This window comes from Danio rerio, chromosome 22, assembly GCF_052040795.2.
Source record: "Danio rerio strain M-AB ecotype USA chromosome 22, GRCz13ab, whole genome shotgun sequence".
Classification (NCBI taxonomy): Eukaryota; Metazoa; Chordata; class Actinopteri; order Cypriniformes; family Danionidae; genus Danio; species Danio rerio.
In genome coordinates, this window is record NC_141042.1 from 27,643,559 (window position 1) to 27,657,686 (window position 14,128).

A 14,128-nucleotide genomic window follows, 5' to 3' on the forward strand; every position below is an offset into this window, starting at 1 on the left:
CTAGGAGTTTGTCAGAGTCGTTGGTCTTTAATTATAATCATCTGTCTCCCTGTTCTACTGCATCCCAGAATAAAACACGGCACCAAAAAAATGTAAAAATATATATTCAGTATATTTAATATGTTTTTGTCCGCAACTCGCCGTCACGCCGTGACGGAGATTCCCGAGCCTGTTTGGTCCAATGGGAGGCGTGCTCTCCTCAGCGCTCACCATGACAACGAGACTCCCAGCAGTGACGTCGCCATGTAAACATTTGCATATGCATTCCTATAAAGCACGGCGGTTCTCGCTCGGTGTTGTCAGTTCTCTCGGGGCTGCCCTTAGAAATTGACCAAGGTAAGTTCAAAATAAACTTCTCTTTCTAAACACCTGTGTCTCGTGTTTTTATTGGTCATGTACAGCAATACACTGTCATACAGGTCTGTTGAATGCATTTGTACGCAACGTGGTTTGACAATAAAGTAGCCTAACGAGTAAATAGTTGTTAAAAATGTACCTTCATTAGTCAACATTTGGGGAAGGTAGTAAAAAGTTAATCAAAGATGTCCTAAGACATAATGGTAATGTTATGGTTGTTACATGACTGTATTTATTATTATGTATGTATGTTTAAAACCAGCAGAATATACTATATATTTAACATGTCATGAACTTACTGTTCTTCAAAAAAATTGCTCAATAAAAATTTCCTTAAGACAAGAATGGGTATTGTTTTGGTCTTTTTTTTTTCTTTTTTTTTTTTTTTGTCAAACTACCGTAGGTTTTAAGTTACTAGAGCAGATATAGGCTACCTATATCATTATATTGGTAGTCAGAGTTATTTTAATGACCCAAATCGAGTAAAATGTCTCCTACTCAAGTACTTTTTGGATGCAAAAGTCAAATTTACAGTTTTCAACAACAAAATTTTGTCTCGTAAAAATGACCAGTGGGGTGTGAGAAAAAAGTTAATGTCGACATATATATTATATATAAAAGAAGTTGAACAAGTTGTCATAATATTTAGTCATAATGCATTTTTCTGTACATTTCTATTAGACGTTTTTTTTTTCTAAATCTATAATTGGTAAATTGCTCCCAGGTCAATCTGGACTTTGTCTAATGAAGGTGAGGTGTATCTGAAAGGAGATTGTCCTATGTTCACATTTCTACTTTTGTTTTGGGTTTGTTTTTTGTTTTCTTTGTCCTATGGAGTGCTGTCTTTTCCTTTCTGTATCACAATGACATGATCTGGCAACAAATCACAGTACTACAAGCCGCAAAAAAATGAAATAAATTAGCCGTAGCTTACATGAGGACGTCCATCCAGAGTACGCTGTTACATTGACAACATGAGTAAGTAATTTGACTGTCTTATCCGTACACAATGACACAAGGACTTGTCATTCTGACGGCACTGACATGTTCATTGAGAGATGAACCAAGGACTTTAAGCAAGAGACTGGCCTTTGCAGGTAATCCATGCTGTTTGGCTATTTGTATGTGCTGTTTTGAGAAATGCACTTACTGCTTAGCAAATTTCAAATCTGAGAAGTTTACCAAAGCGACTGAAAAAAAAACTGTAATACAACACAAGTTAATGCAAAGATGAAAAGTCTGCAAAGACAAAAGTGTGTATTTTTATTTGCACATATCACTTTATAAAAATAGTAGCGTATACATAATTCGGTTTTATATTTTTGGCTTAATATTTAATACTCGTTTTGATGTAACCATGTCTATAGTGGAATGGAACATCACAACCGTGGTTTCTGCAGGTGTCACTCACTATTTCAAGTGTATGACTTTTTAAGTCTTTTCTTCAAACCATTGTGACCCCGACATTTCTCAGAGGTGGCTATAAATATACAAATGTTGCACACATAACAATAGGCCTATATAAACATGAGCATATTGCCAACACAAAAAGTGCAACAGTCTTAACAGTCATGGGCTACATAGTTTGTACAATCATTTGTTCATTTCTTTAATTTAATATTAATAACCTAACCTCAAGGAGACTGGTGGACAGCATGTGTTCAGGACAAGTCCATTGGTTTAATTTTGGAGATCATCCTCAATGGTCAGTTGTGGCCTGTGTTCATTTTCAATTTGATTACCATAAAGGGGTCAGAAAGTTTAACCTGGTGCTATAAGTTCAGTCTGTGCTGTTGATCTAACGTACAATCTAATCTAATACACAATTCTATGACAAAAATTAAGGGCCGATGGCTCTTTATTTGCATGCGATCCTTGCATGCATGAAATATTGCACATCATGACCAGTTTTGCTTGCTAACTGAAAACGTGCTAGATATAATGCAGTTTTTCGTTCAGAATTGTGGTATTTTTAAAGTACTATCAAGTTTTCTCACTGGCGAGCGACATGATCTAGTGGGTCCGTCATCTTTAATGTGCGCGTTGGTGATTTCAGGAGGCGTGGCTTTGGACAGCAGGGGAGGGATTGTATTTGAAATATTATGCTAACCAGTTAGCATTTTGGCAGATCACCTAGTGCAGCTTTAACTGATGTCACACTAAAGCTCCGATCTGTCAGAAGTCAAACTGTGGCATTTAAATATGGTCAGTAGTAAAGTAGAACTTATTGTGGTATTTTCAGCATTTTTTGTTAGCATGATTTGGAGGGGCTCAAAAAAATAAGCCAATGTTGTTCTTGAAAGTACCTTTTTGACCTTTGAAAAAGTACATAGTTAATGGCATAAAGACACACTGAAGGGGGGGGGGGGGTTTCACTCATCAAAACAACTAATTAAATAAAAGACACCAAACATCCCCTAAAAGGTCATTCAGGGTGACAATAACAGTTCAAGCATCTAAAAATATTATTCCTTCATTTTCTTTTCGGCTTGGTCCCTTTATTATTACACGCCACCGTGGAATTAACCTGCCAACTTATCCAGCACAATTTTTACGCAGCGGATGACCTTCCGGCCGCAACCCATCTCTGGGAAACATCCACACACACACACACACACACTCAGTCACACTCATACACTACGGAAAACTTAGCCCACCCAATTCACCTGTACGGCATGTCTTTGGACTTGTGGGGGAAACCGGAGCACCCGGAGGAAAACCCACGCGAATGCAGGGAGAACATGCAAACTCCACACAGAAACGGTAGCTGACCCAGCTGAGGCTCGAACCAGTGACCTTCCTGCTGTGAGGCAACGGCACTACCTACTGCGTCACCTAAAAAATATGATATGTATGGCAAATTTATATCCTAAATAGAGGGTCTCATCACTACAATTTATTTGTGTCTTTTTATTTTTGACAACCAAAGAGTGCTTAAACGGTCGGACGTCTAAAAAGAGACAGACGCTTGCTTAGCATGGCACAAGGTCCATTAGACCTTGTTTTATTGGATTTGGCAACCAAAGTGTTGAGTCCCTAAAGAGATAGTTCACCCTAAAAATGAAAATGCACTCACCATTTACTGACCTACATGCATGTAGTTCTACACGTTTATTCATACGTTTGCATTACTGAGAGCAGGAGAGAGACCGGCTGCACTAGTAGGCAGTAACGTTATCTTCATAATATTGTTTAATTAGCATAAATGATTAGCAAATGAATCTGTCTCGCCAGCCTTTACAAGTGAAGGAATTATCTACACACAATCTGAATTCCCAATTAGAATAATACTACAAACTGTATAATACTATTCATGAAAACACCTAAATAACAGACTAATCCAAATGCCCAACACGAGCCAGCTGCGCTCCAGACCAGATCAGCTCGATGACGTATAATGTCTCCGACGCCGCCCGTAGTCCCATTTAGCAACTTGATAGCAAGCGTCTTTTTAAAGAAGCATAACCCATTAAAAAATTCAAGAGTGTGCTGTAAGTGATGTGTTTTATGTCGTAGAACAAAACGTGAAAGTATTTTGAGTTTGTGTTTGCCACGAACCTTATTTAAGCGATTTTACTGAAACCCCATCGAGAAAACCCATTGACTTTGGGACGAAGGAACCGGAACTGCTAAAATTCTAACTCGCTTCCGGGTTTTTGCATACAAATTGACGTCATAGTTCCTCCACTCAATTAGGAGTAGGCTAACCTCAACAAGACTGACTGCTCATTTAGTCTACATCTAGGCCTATTGAACTACGTGCTTTAGCATAGGCCAACGAACTGCAGGGCAGACACCAATTCTCACTTAAGCTCATTTCAGGTTATGATTAGACCTGTCCAGTTTCATCTGGAACGCATCCCAGATGACCTTCTGAAGTGGTTTGAGCGATCGGATGGATATCTGATCAGAACAAAAAACAAACAAAAAAAAAAAAAAACCGAATGAAGTGAGCAAACAGCCTCAAAAACACAGACGTGACAGGAATATATATTGAATATAAATATATTATATTCATTATTTGATAAATATATAATATTCAATTACATAAAATAATTAAAAGGACAAACGCTGGACCTTTTGGCATCACTTTTTCAGTTTAGGTCACAATTCACAGTATTAACAAACAATTAAACTAACCCTGCTAGCATAATAAACTAACTAGCTGTTTGTTAATAATTAGTAAGGTACTAATTGGGTTTACGTTTAGGTTAGGGCTAGGCATGCCCCCACCCCGGCTACGGGCATGATGTAGTGGAGTAGCATGTAACATGCTATTAGGTTATGTGACCGCTAGATGGCGATCTTGGATAATAAGAAGCTTACCACCACTAGGAGTTTGTCAGAGTCGTTGGTCTTTAATTATAATCATCTGTCTCCCTGTTCTACTGCATCCCAGAATAAAACACGGCACCAAAAAAATGTAAAAATATATATTCAGTATATTTAATATGTTTTTGTCCGCAACTCGCCGTCACGCCGTGACGGAGATTCCCGAGCCTGTTTGGTCCAATGGGAGGCGTGCTCTCCTCAGCGCTCACCATGACAACGAGACTCCCAGCAGTGACGTCGCCATGTAAACATTTGCATATGCATTCCTATAAAGCACGGCGGTTCTCGCTCGGTGTTGTCAGTTCTCTCGGGGCTGCCCTTAGAAATTGACCAAGGTAAGTTCAAAATAAACTTCTCTTTCTAAACACCTGTGTCTCGTGTTTTTATTGGTCATGTACAGCAATACACTGTCATACAGGTCTGTTGAATGCATTTGTACGCAACGTGGTTTGACAATAAAGTAGCCTAACGAGTAAATAGTTGTTAAAAATGTACCTTCATTAGTCAACATTTGGGGAAGGTAGTAAAAAGTTAATCAAAGATGTCCTAAGACATAATGGTAATGTTATGGTTGTTACATGACTGTATTTATTATTATGTATGTATGTTTAAAACCAGCAGAATATACTATATATTTAACATGTCATGAACTTACTGTTCTTCAAAAAAATTGCTCAATAAAAATTTCCTTAAGACAAGAATGGGTATTGTTTTGGTCTTTTTTTTTCTTTTTTTTTTTTTTTGTCAAACTACCGTAGGTTTTAAGTTACTAGAGCAGATATAGGCTACCTATATCATTATATTGGTAGTCAGAGTTATTTTAATGACCCAAATCGAGTAAAATGTCTCCTACTCAAGTACTTTTTGGATGCAAAAGTCAAATTTACAGTTTTCAACAACAAAATTTTGTCTCGTAAAAATGACCAGTGGGGTGTGAGAAAAAAGTTAATGTCGACATATATATTATATATAAAAGAAGTTGAACAAGTTGTCATAATATTTAGTCATAATGCATTTTTCTGTACATTTCTATTAGACGTTTTTTTTTTCTAAATCTATAATTGGTAAATTGCTCCCAGGTCAATCTGGACTTTGTCTAATGAAGGTGAGGTGTATCTGAAAGGAGATTGTCCTATGTTCACATTTCTACTTTTGTTTTGGGTTTGTTTTTTGTTTTCTTTGTCCTATGGAGTGCTGTCTTTTCCTTTCTGTATCACAATGACATGATCTGGCAACAAATCACAGTACTACAAGCCGCAAAAAAATGAAATAAATTAGCCGTAGCTTACATGAGGACGTCCATCCAGAGTACGCTGTTACATTGACAACATGAGTAAGTAATTTGACTGTCTTATCCGTACACAATGACACAAGGACTTGTCATTCTGACGGCACTGACATGTTCATTGAGAGATGAACCAAGGACTTTAAGCAAGAGACTGGCCTTTGCAGGTAATCCATGCTGTTTGGCTATTTGTATGTGCTGTTTTGAGAAATGCACTTACTGCTTAGCAAATTTCAAATCTGAGAAGTTTACCAAAGCGACTGAAAAAAAAACTGTAATACAACACAAGTTAATGCAAAGATGAAAAGTCTGCAAAGACAAAAGTGTGTATTTTTATTTGCACATATCACTTTATAAAAATAGTAGCGTATACATAATTCGGTTTTATATTTTTGGCTTAATATTTAATACTCGTTTTGATGTAACCATGATATTACAAAAAAAGAAGAGAGTAATGTATTGTAAAACAGATATTTATAAAAATCTATAGTGGAATGGAACGTCACAACCATGGTTTTTGCAGGTGTCAGTCACTATTTCAAATGTATGACTTTTTAAGTCTTTTTTTTTTTTAAACCATTGTAACCCCGACATTCTCAGAGGTGGTTATGAATATACAAATGTTGGACAAATAACAGCCCCTGCCTGCATATAGGGCACCTATAATTGTTATTTCTGTTTAAAATGCATCAAAAAGACAAATCAGGATACAATAAACTTGTTCTAATTAAAAGGCTGTTGTTATAAAATTAAATAACGATATACAGTATAACCAATTATTTTCAAGAGGCCAATCAGCTTTCAGTAAAATTTCCTTGCGTCATCACCTTTATTAGTAGGAGAGAAATCTTTACATTTACTTACATTTACAAGTCTTACAAGTCTCGTGGAAATTCGAGTGAATAAAGTTTTAAAAACAACACCAAACAAACGAGCTCATTTATAAATGTACCATAATGAAGAGGTGGACGATGATGATATTATTCTCCATTCGTGAAATCACCAGGCATCATAAAGTGCGTTCAGAACAATTATTGGATTATTTTCTGAGGATCATTTTTATAATTATTTATGCTAAATATGACATTATTGACGATTCAGGCTAAAGCAGGGCATTACGAAAGGTCATATGACTGATGTCCCTGACGTCACTTCTCGCGTAAATGTAAGGCCCGTTGAGAGACGACTGAATACGTGCATATAAACCCAATCAAACCCATCGCAATCTGTTGGATGAGAGACGAGGCGACTTTGAAGAATATTTCTGTGCGGATCCCGAGAATTCTGAAGCTGTTCAAGGATTTCTCTCTCTCTCAGTTTTTTTTTCTGTAATTTGTGCCATTCTGCTCTGGTAATATTTTTGAAATCTGTTTTCTTTCTAGGATGGTCATTCCACACCTGTGCTTGTGGAAGTGGCAATGATGCTTAAGTTGATGAATGCTCCACAATGTTCAAACATCATCGGATTACACGACTGGGTCAAGAATGAGAACAACTTCATTCTCAGTCTGGAGTACGCAGATTCATGCCAGACCTTGGAACAGTACATCAAAGATACATTGGACATTAGTGAAAACCGAGCACGCCAGTTAATGCGTCAGTTGATACAAGCTGTTAAGTTCTGCACTGAGCGTGGAGTTTTCCATGGAGATATCCACACGGAGAACATCCTGGTGACTCAACCCCGATTACAGCTCAAATTGATCGACTTTGGTTGTGCTCAGCCCACAATAGCGATCAATATCTAGGTGAGTTGGCATTTTGTGTTAGATTCTTTGCTCACAGTTTTGCCATATGAAATGACTGAATTCTGAAAATGTCTCTCTTATAGGAGTTATTTTCTGCACGCCACCTGAGGTTTTCAGGGATCCCACATTCTATGCTGACCCGCTAAACGTCTGGACAATTGGCATCGTGCTGTATGAAATCTTGCATGCAGAATTGCCCTTTCGTGACGAAGATTCAGTAATGTTTGAATCCGCTGAGATACACCCCAGGTTATCTACAGGTAATCAGACACCTCTGAACAATCTCAGCCTCAGTGACAGAATAAAATATGTCAGTCACGAGTAGAAAAGGATTAAATATAATAGTAACTGTAGATATTAAAGTTATTTTATTGTGGATGTTTTGTAATTTGATGTTGTAAGATTTAAACACGTTCATGAATCTTGAGTATGCAGACATATTTCACACTCTCTGTGTCCCTTTTCAGCATGCCAGGACCTGATTTCCCAGTGTTTCATCTGCTGTCCACTTTAGCGGCTGCAGTTACATCAGTTAGAAAAGCAACAGTGGTTCAATCTAACGACCCCAAATCTTATGGAGCTGTTAGACGCCAGGATGTAGAGGAACACACCTAGCACAAAAGTACATCTTCATTCTTTCTTTGCTTCATGCTTTTCCTGTTGTTTTCTCTTCTGCTCTGTTTAGAGTCACAAGTCTTATTTGACAGCCCTTCATATCACTGCTTAAATAACTGTGTTGTTTCTGATTGTTTTTTTTCTCTTCATTTTAGAAAACACTAAAGAAGCGAGAAAGAGGAGGAGCAGCATTTCCAGAAATTTCACAAGCCTGTTAAAGTTATTAATTACTGCCTCACGTTAATCCAAACCTCTAAAGGCTGATTTATACTTCTGCGTCAAACACCGGCGTATGCTACGGCGCTGACTCATAGCCCTTCGCAGTGGCCGTCGCCGTCACTGACGTATACCTCTCAAAAAATGTAACTACACGTCGCAACAACGCGTAGCGCAAGCTCTGTGATTGGTCGGCTTGGTAGCGCTGACGAGTCGGGGCGGGACCGAGAGCCGCGCGAATGGCGCGAGCCCGATGTAGCGATTGTTTACAAGTGTGGAGTCCCGTGAAGGAGCTCCGGATGGAAAGTTTTGTTTTGTGTTTACCTTATAGTTAAAGCTGTTGCACGTCCGCCGGTTTCTGCCTCAAAATGAGCGAGTTTAAGTCACTTGTACAACCAGGAAGTGTTCAGGAAACGCAAAACAGAAGCGAAGAAACTCGACACAGAGGAACATTTACACATCACTGCCATTTAGCGTTTCGGAAGTGTTAATGCAGACCAACAGAGACAGCGTGCAAAAGTATAAATGCACAGCTGCGCCGTGAGTTACGCCGGTCACTTGACGCAGAAGTATAAACCAGGCTTAAGACCTTACTTTTCTTCTGTGTCAGTTCATGACATGTGTTGATAAGAGCTCTGTCCTGCACTGTATGTGTGTCGCACTTAAATGCATTTAAAGTGCTACAATGCCCACATCAACCTATTTTGGGAAAAACTGAAAAAAAAACTTGACTTTTTTGGGGCTAAGCCCCTTATCCCTTTGACATAGCAACGCCCCTGCTTTAGCCACCGGGCCACCCCCCTGTGCAGGGCCCTGGGTAGCACAATCGCCTCACAGCAAGAAGGTCGCTGGTTCAAGCCTCGGCTTGGTCAGTTGGCGTTTCTGTGTGGAGTTTGCATGTTCTCCCCCTGTTGGTGTGGGTTTCCTCCGAGTGCTCCGGTTTCCCACACAAGAATTCACCAAGAAGGTGAATTGGGTAGGCTAAATTGTCCATAGTGTATGAGTGTGAATGAGTGTGTATGGATGTTTCCCAGAGATAGGTTGCAGATGGAAGGGCATACGCTGCGTAAAACATGGGCTGGATAAGTTGGTGGTTCATTCCTCTGTGGCGACCCCGGATTAATAAAGGGACTAAGCTGAAAAGAAAATAAATGAATTAATATATTGCTTCCATCATCTAGAAAACAATTTAAATATATATTTTTTTGTAGATTAAACAGTAGCTTATTGTGTGCTAGAGAATTGAGAGAATAGAGTTTGTGCTGGAATAATTATGATTATAATATTATTATAAATTATGTTTATGTTTAAATTACAATTTGAAAAATGATGTGCCTTATGAAGCAGTAATATTTTTGAAAGTGTCATTGAAAACGACTTTAAAATAAGGTTAATTTTTAATAGCGAACACAAATAAATAAAATATTGTTAAATGTATTGCTCATTGTTGGTTCTAGTTTATACATTTGCTACTATTAACAAATGTTACCCGCATTTTTAGTAGTTTTTTCTACAATAATCAACATTATGTTGTAAATATAATTTGTTATAATTACACAATTTACAAGTAACAAATCCAATACAAAGTGTGTGCCACGTGTGTATGTGCGTGAGCGTATGTGTGTCTTAAAATGTAAAATACACACACATTCACACAAATGTACACAACATAGTGTTACGTCCCTTCCCCTTTTTGGTCTAGGGTTGGGGAAGGAAAATAACAAAGAAAATTAAAATTTAGAATTTGAGAAAAAAAAAAAGAAGACCAAATTAATGAATTGTGTATAAATAATCAAATTTTGAGGGAACACTTCAATCCTGCCTAAGAAATGTGAAACAACCACAAGAGTAAACTTAAATTATTTTATTATTTGGTTCTTAAATCAATAAACAATAAATGAAGCATAAATCTCAGGAGAAGGATTAACCAAAACAACAAACAAAACAGGTCTAGTTCAGGAGGAGTACTAAATAACCTAATTGCAGGTAAAAGAAAAGAAATGAAACAACACAGGCTTTCCTCAACTCCCTTACTATCAATAAACACAGTCAAACAATTACAAAATTAAAAATGGCAACCTCTCCCTACAGCTTCAATTTTTAAATCAAAAAGTCAAACAAAGAAACAATACAATTACCTTTTACGTACCACACAAAAGAATATATGTATTTAAATCACAACTCAGAAAACAGACACACTGCCTGTAAAATTACACAATGCAAAAATAAGCAAGTTTCTCAAAGCACAGAAACTAAAATTGAACTCACTAGCCCATTAACTCCTTTTTACAAACAACCAGATCAACACCCACAACAATCACGAGTCTGGAGTAGGGGAGAAGTGAACCTCTCCGTGGTTTGAGACGCACTGCTCTTTTGTAGCAGCGCATTACTGCAGCACGCTCCATTGATGAGCACCACCTGGGCCCAATCAGCTCTACCTAGTGAGCAGGCAGAGAGACACCGTGAAAGTAAAAGAAACACACAACATAACCACTCCCAATGGACAGTAAACACACAAATAAATAATAAATAAATAAATACATCCAAGGGATGTAACACCCCCACCACTAAGAATACAAATCAAGGTTTGTAAATAAAGATGGTTTTACCTTATCACATTGCTTAAGGTACCTGGGTCAGAAATGAACCCCACATTTACACTCTAGAAAGAGCATCAGCCATAACATTTTCACTTCCCCTCTTGTGCTGAATGTCCAGGTTGTACTCTTGGATGGTAAGGGCCCACCGTAATAAGCGTTGGTTAGAACCGGACATGCGAGAAAGGAACACCAAAGGGTTATGGTCTGTGTACACAATAATGGACTGAGGACTGTTTCCCAAATAAACTTCAAAATGTTGAAGTGCCAGTAACAGGGCTAGAGCTTCCTTTTCAATTACGCTGTAGTTCTGCTGGGTCTTAGAGAACTTTTTAGAAAAGTAGGACACTGGATGGTCAATGCCGGCCTCATCCTCTTGCAGCAGAACTGCCCCAGCTCCGGTAGCACTTGCATCCACTTGCAGACTGAAAGGTTTGGTAAAGTTTGGAGCTGAGAGAACAGGGGCTTGAAAAAGGAGGTCTTTCGCACCATTAAAAGCAAGTTCACAATCGTTGGTCCATTCAAACTTTTTGCATGTGCTGAGCAGGTCTGTGAGGGGAGAGACTAGAGAAGAAAAATTGGGACAAAAACTTCTGTAGTATCCACTCATTCCAAGGAACCGTCTCAGCTCCCGCTTATTACAGGGCACAGGGAATTCAATTATGGCTGTAATTTTGGCATCAACAGGTTTCACTAATCCTTGACCAACTTGCTTGCCCAAGTATGTGATTACACCTTTTGCAAATTCACATTTAGCAAGGTTTAGGGTCAATGATGCCGATGTCAAACACTTAAACACCTTTTCAAGGGTTTTCACATGATCAGACCAATTGTCTGAATATACTACAACGTCATCCAGATACACTTCACAGTTGGTTACATCTGACAGAACCTGCAGCATCATACGCTGAAAGGTAGCAGGTGCATTTCGCATCCCGAAGGCCAGGACCTTGTAATGTAGAAAACTGTCAGGGGTGACAAATGCAGAAATCTCAGATGCACGTTGACTGAGTGGCACTTGCCAGTAACCTTTTAGTAGATCCAACTTTGTGACATACTTGGCCAAACCAACTCGATCGACACAGTCTTCCATTCTGGGAAGGGGGAAAGAGTCAGGTTTAGTAAGATTGTTAACTTTTCTATAATCGGTGCAAAATCTAAAAGTGTTATCTGGTTTTGGGACAAGGAGGCAGGGGGAACTCCAAGGACTTTGACTAGGTTCGGCCAGGCCATGATCCAACATATACTTCACTTCAGCTTGCATGATTTCCCGTTTTCTGGGATTCACTCTGTAAGGGTGCTGCTTCACTGGTACAGCGTCTCCAACATCAATGTCATGCACACATACTGCAGTTCGGCCAGGCACATCATTGAATAAGTCAGGAAAAGCATGCAGCAAACCAGTAATATCTTTAAACTGCTCAGCAGTCAGGTGAGAAAGAAAGTGCTGAAGATCTTGCATTATAACAGAATTGTTCAGTCTTGTACAAGAAGCAGAGACATCTTTACTCACAAGATCATCCTCCTCCAAAAAGGAGTTTGAGCTTATAACAGCAGTGGCAGTGGTGGAAACTGGAAGGACAGCAGACTCATCTTGAGCTTTTCCAAGGTGATGTCGATCTACATAGGCTTTAAGTCGGTTTATATGACAAACACGGCTCTTGCATTTTCGGTCTGGGGTGGCAACAAGAAAGTTGGTCTCATTTAGCTTTCTCTCAATTAAATAGGGCCCTGCAAACTTGGAATGCAAGATGGAACCAGGAGTTGGAAGTAAGACTAGGACCGAATCTCCAGGTTGAAAGTCTCTTTTTACAGCCTTCTTGTCATAATGACACTTAATTTTTGATTGGGCAACAGAGAGATGGCATTTTGCAATGGCTTGGGCATTCTGCAGCTTTTCGCGGATAGAGGACACATAGTCATCAACAGGTACAGAATTGGAACGTGGATTCAATATCTGTTCACTCAACAGTTTTAGTGGACCTCTCAGAGTATGGCCAAACACAAGCTCAGCTGGGCTAAAGCTGAGGGACTCCTGCACAGACTCCCTTACTGCAAACATTAGAAAAGGTAAACCTTCAACCCAGTCTTTACCAGTTTCTGTACAGTAACGGCGTAGCATGGTTTTCAGGGTCTGGTGAAATCTCTCCAAGGCACCTTGACTCTCAGGATGGTAGGCAGAGGATGTCTGATGGCTTATACCTAGTTCCTTTAAAGTCTGTTTAAAGATCTTGGAAGTGAAATTTGTACCTTGGTCACTTTGGACTATTCTTGGTAGGCCAAATGTCGTGCAGAATTTAATTAGCTCTCTTACCACAGCTTTTGCTTTCAGGGTCCGCAATGGAACAGCCTCTGGAAAACGGGTGGCAGCACACATAATAGTCAAAATGTACTGATGCCCAGATTTGGCTTTGGGCAATGGCCCCACACAGTCAATTATCAACCGCTCAAATGGATCAGTTATAACAGGAATAGGGCATAAAGGTGCAGGTGGGATCTTCTGGTTGGGTTTACCATCCACCTGGCATGTGTGACATGACTTACAAAATTTTGCAACTTCTGATTTAAGACCAGGCCAAAAGAAATACTTCACAATGCGGTTGTACGTTTTTGTGACACCAACATGTCCTGAAAACACATTTTCATGGGCAAGTTTTAAAACCTGCTGTCGGTAACCAGAGGGCAAAACAATTTGTTGTACTTCTTGCCAGGACAAATCTTCCTCATGCGGTTTCCACTTGCGCATCAACAATCCATTTTCCCAGAAGTACACTACACCTACATCAGGTGCATGTTTGATACCATCAGCAGCCAGTACACACTTAGTAAGGGAAGGGTCTGCTTTTTGGGCAGCAGCAAGGTGTTCTCTGCTTACTTCCAATGGGACAGTAGGGGTGTCATCAAGGCAGATTTCATCAGGATCAGGGTCTGAAGTTACAGAGAGTACACATTCAAGAGAGTCAGGTTCTTTAACC

At 39.2% G+C, this 14,128-nt stretch overlaps 1 long non-coding RNA gene across 1 annotated transcript; it reads left to right on the top strand.

Moving 5' to 3' along the window:
• The first annotated feature begins 6,017 nt into the window (after window positions 1-6,017).
• On the top strand, window positions 6,018-10,100 carry LOC147838536 (uncharacterized). The gene is made up of 5 exons (XR_015522182.1): window positions 6,018-7,722; window positions 7,806-7,982; window positions 8,190-8,344; window positions 8,493-8,942; window positions 9,507-10,100. It is a non-coding gene; the product is annotated as an uncharacterized LOC147838536 (long non-coding RNA).
• The last annotated feature ends 4,028 nt before the right edge of the window (window positions 10,101-14,128 follow it).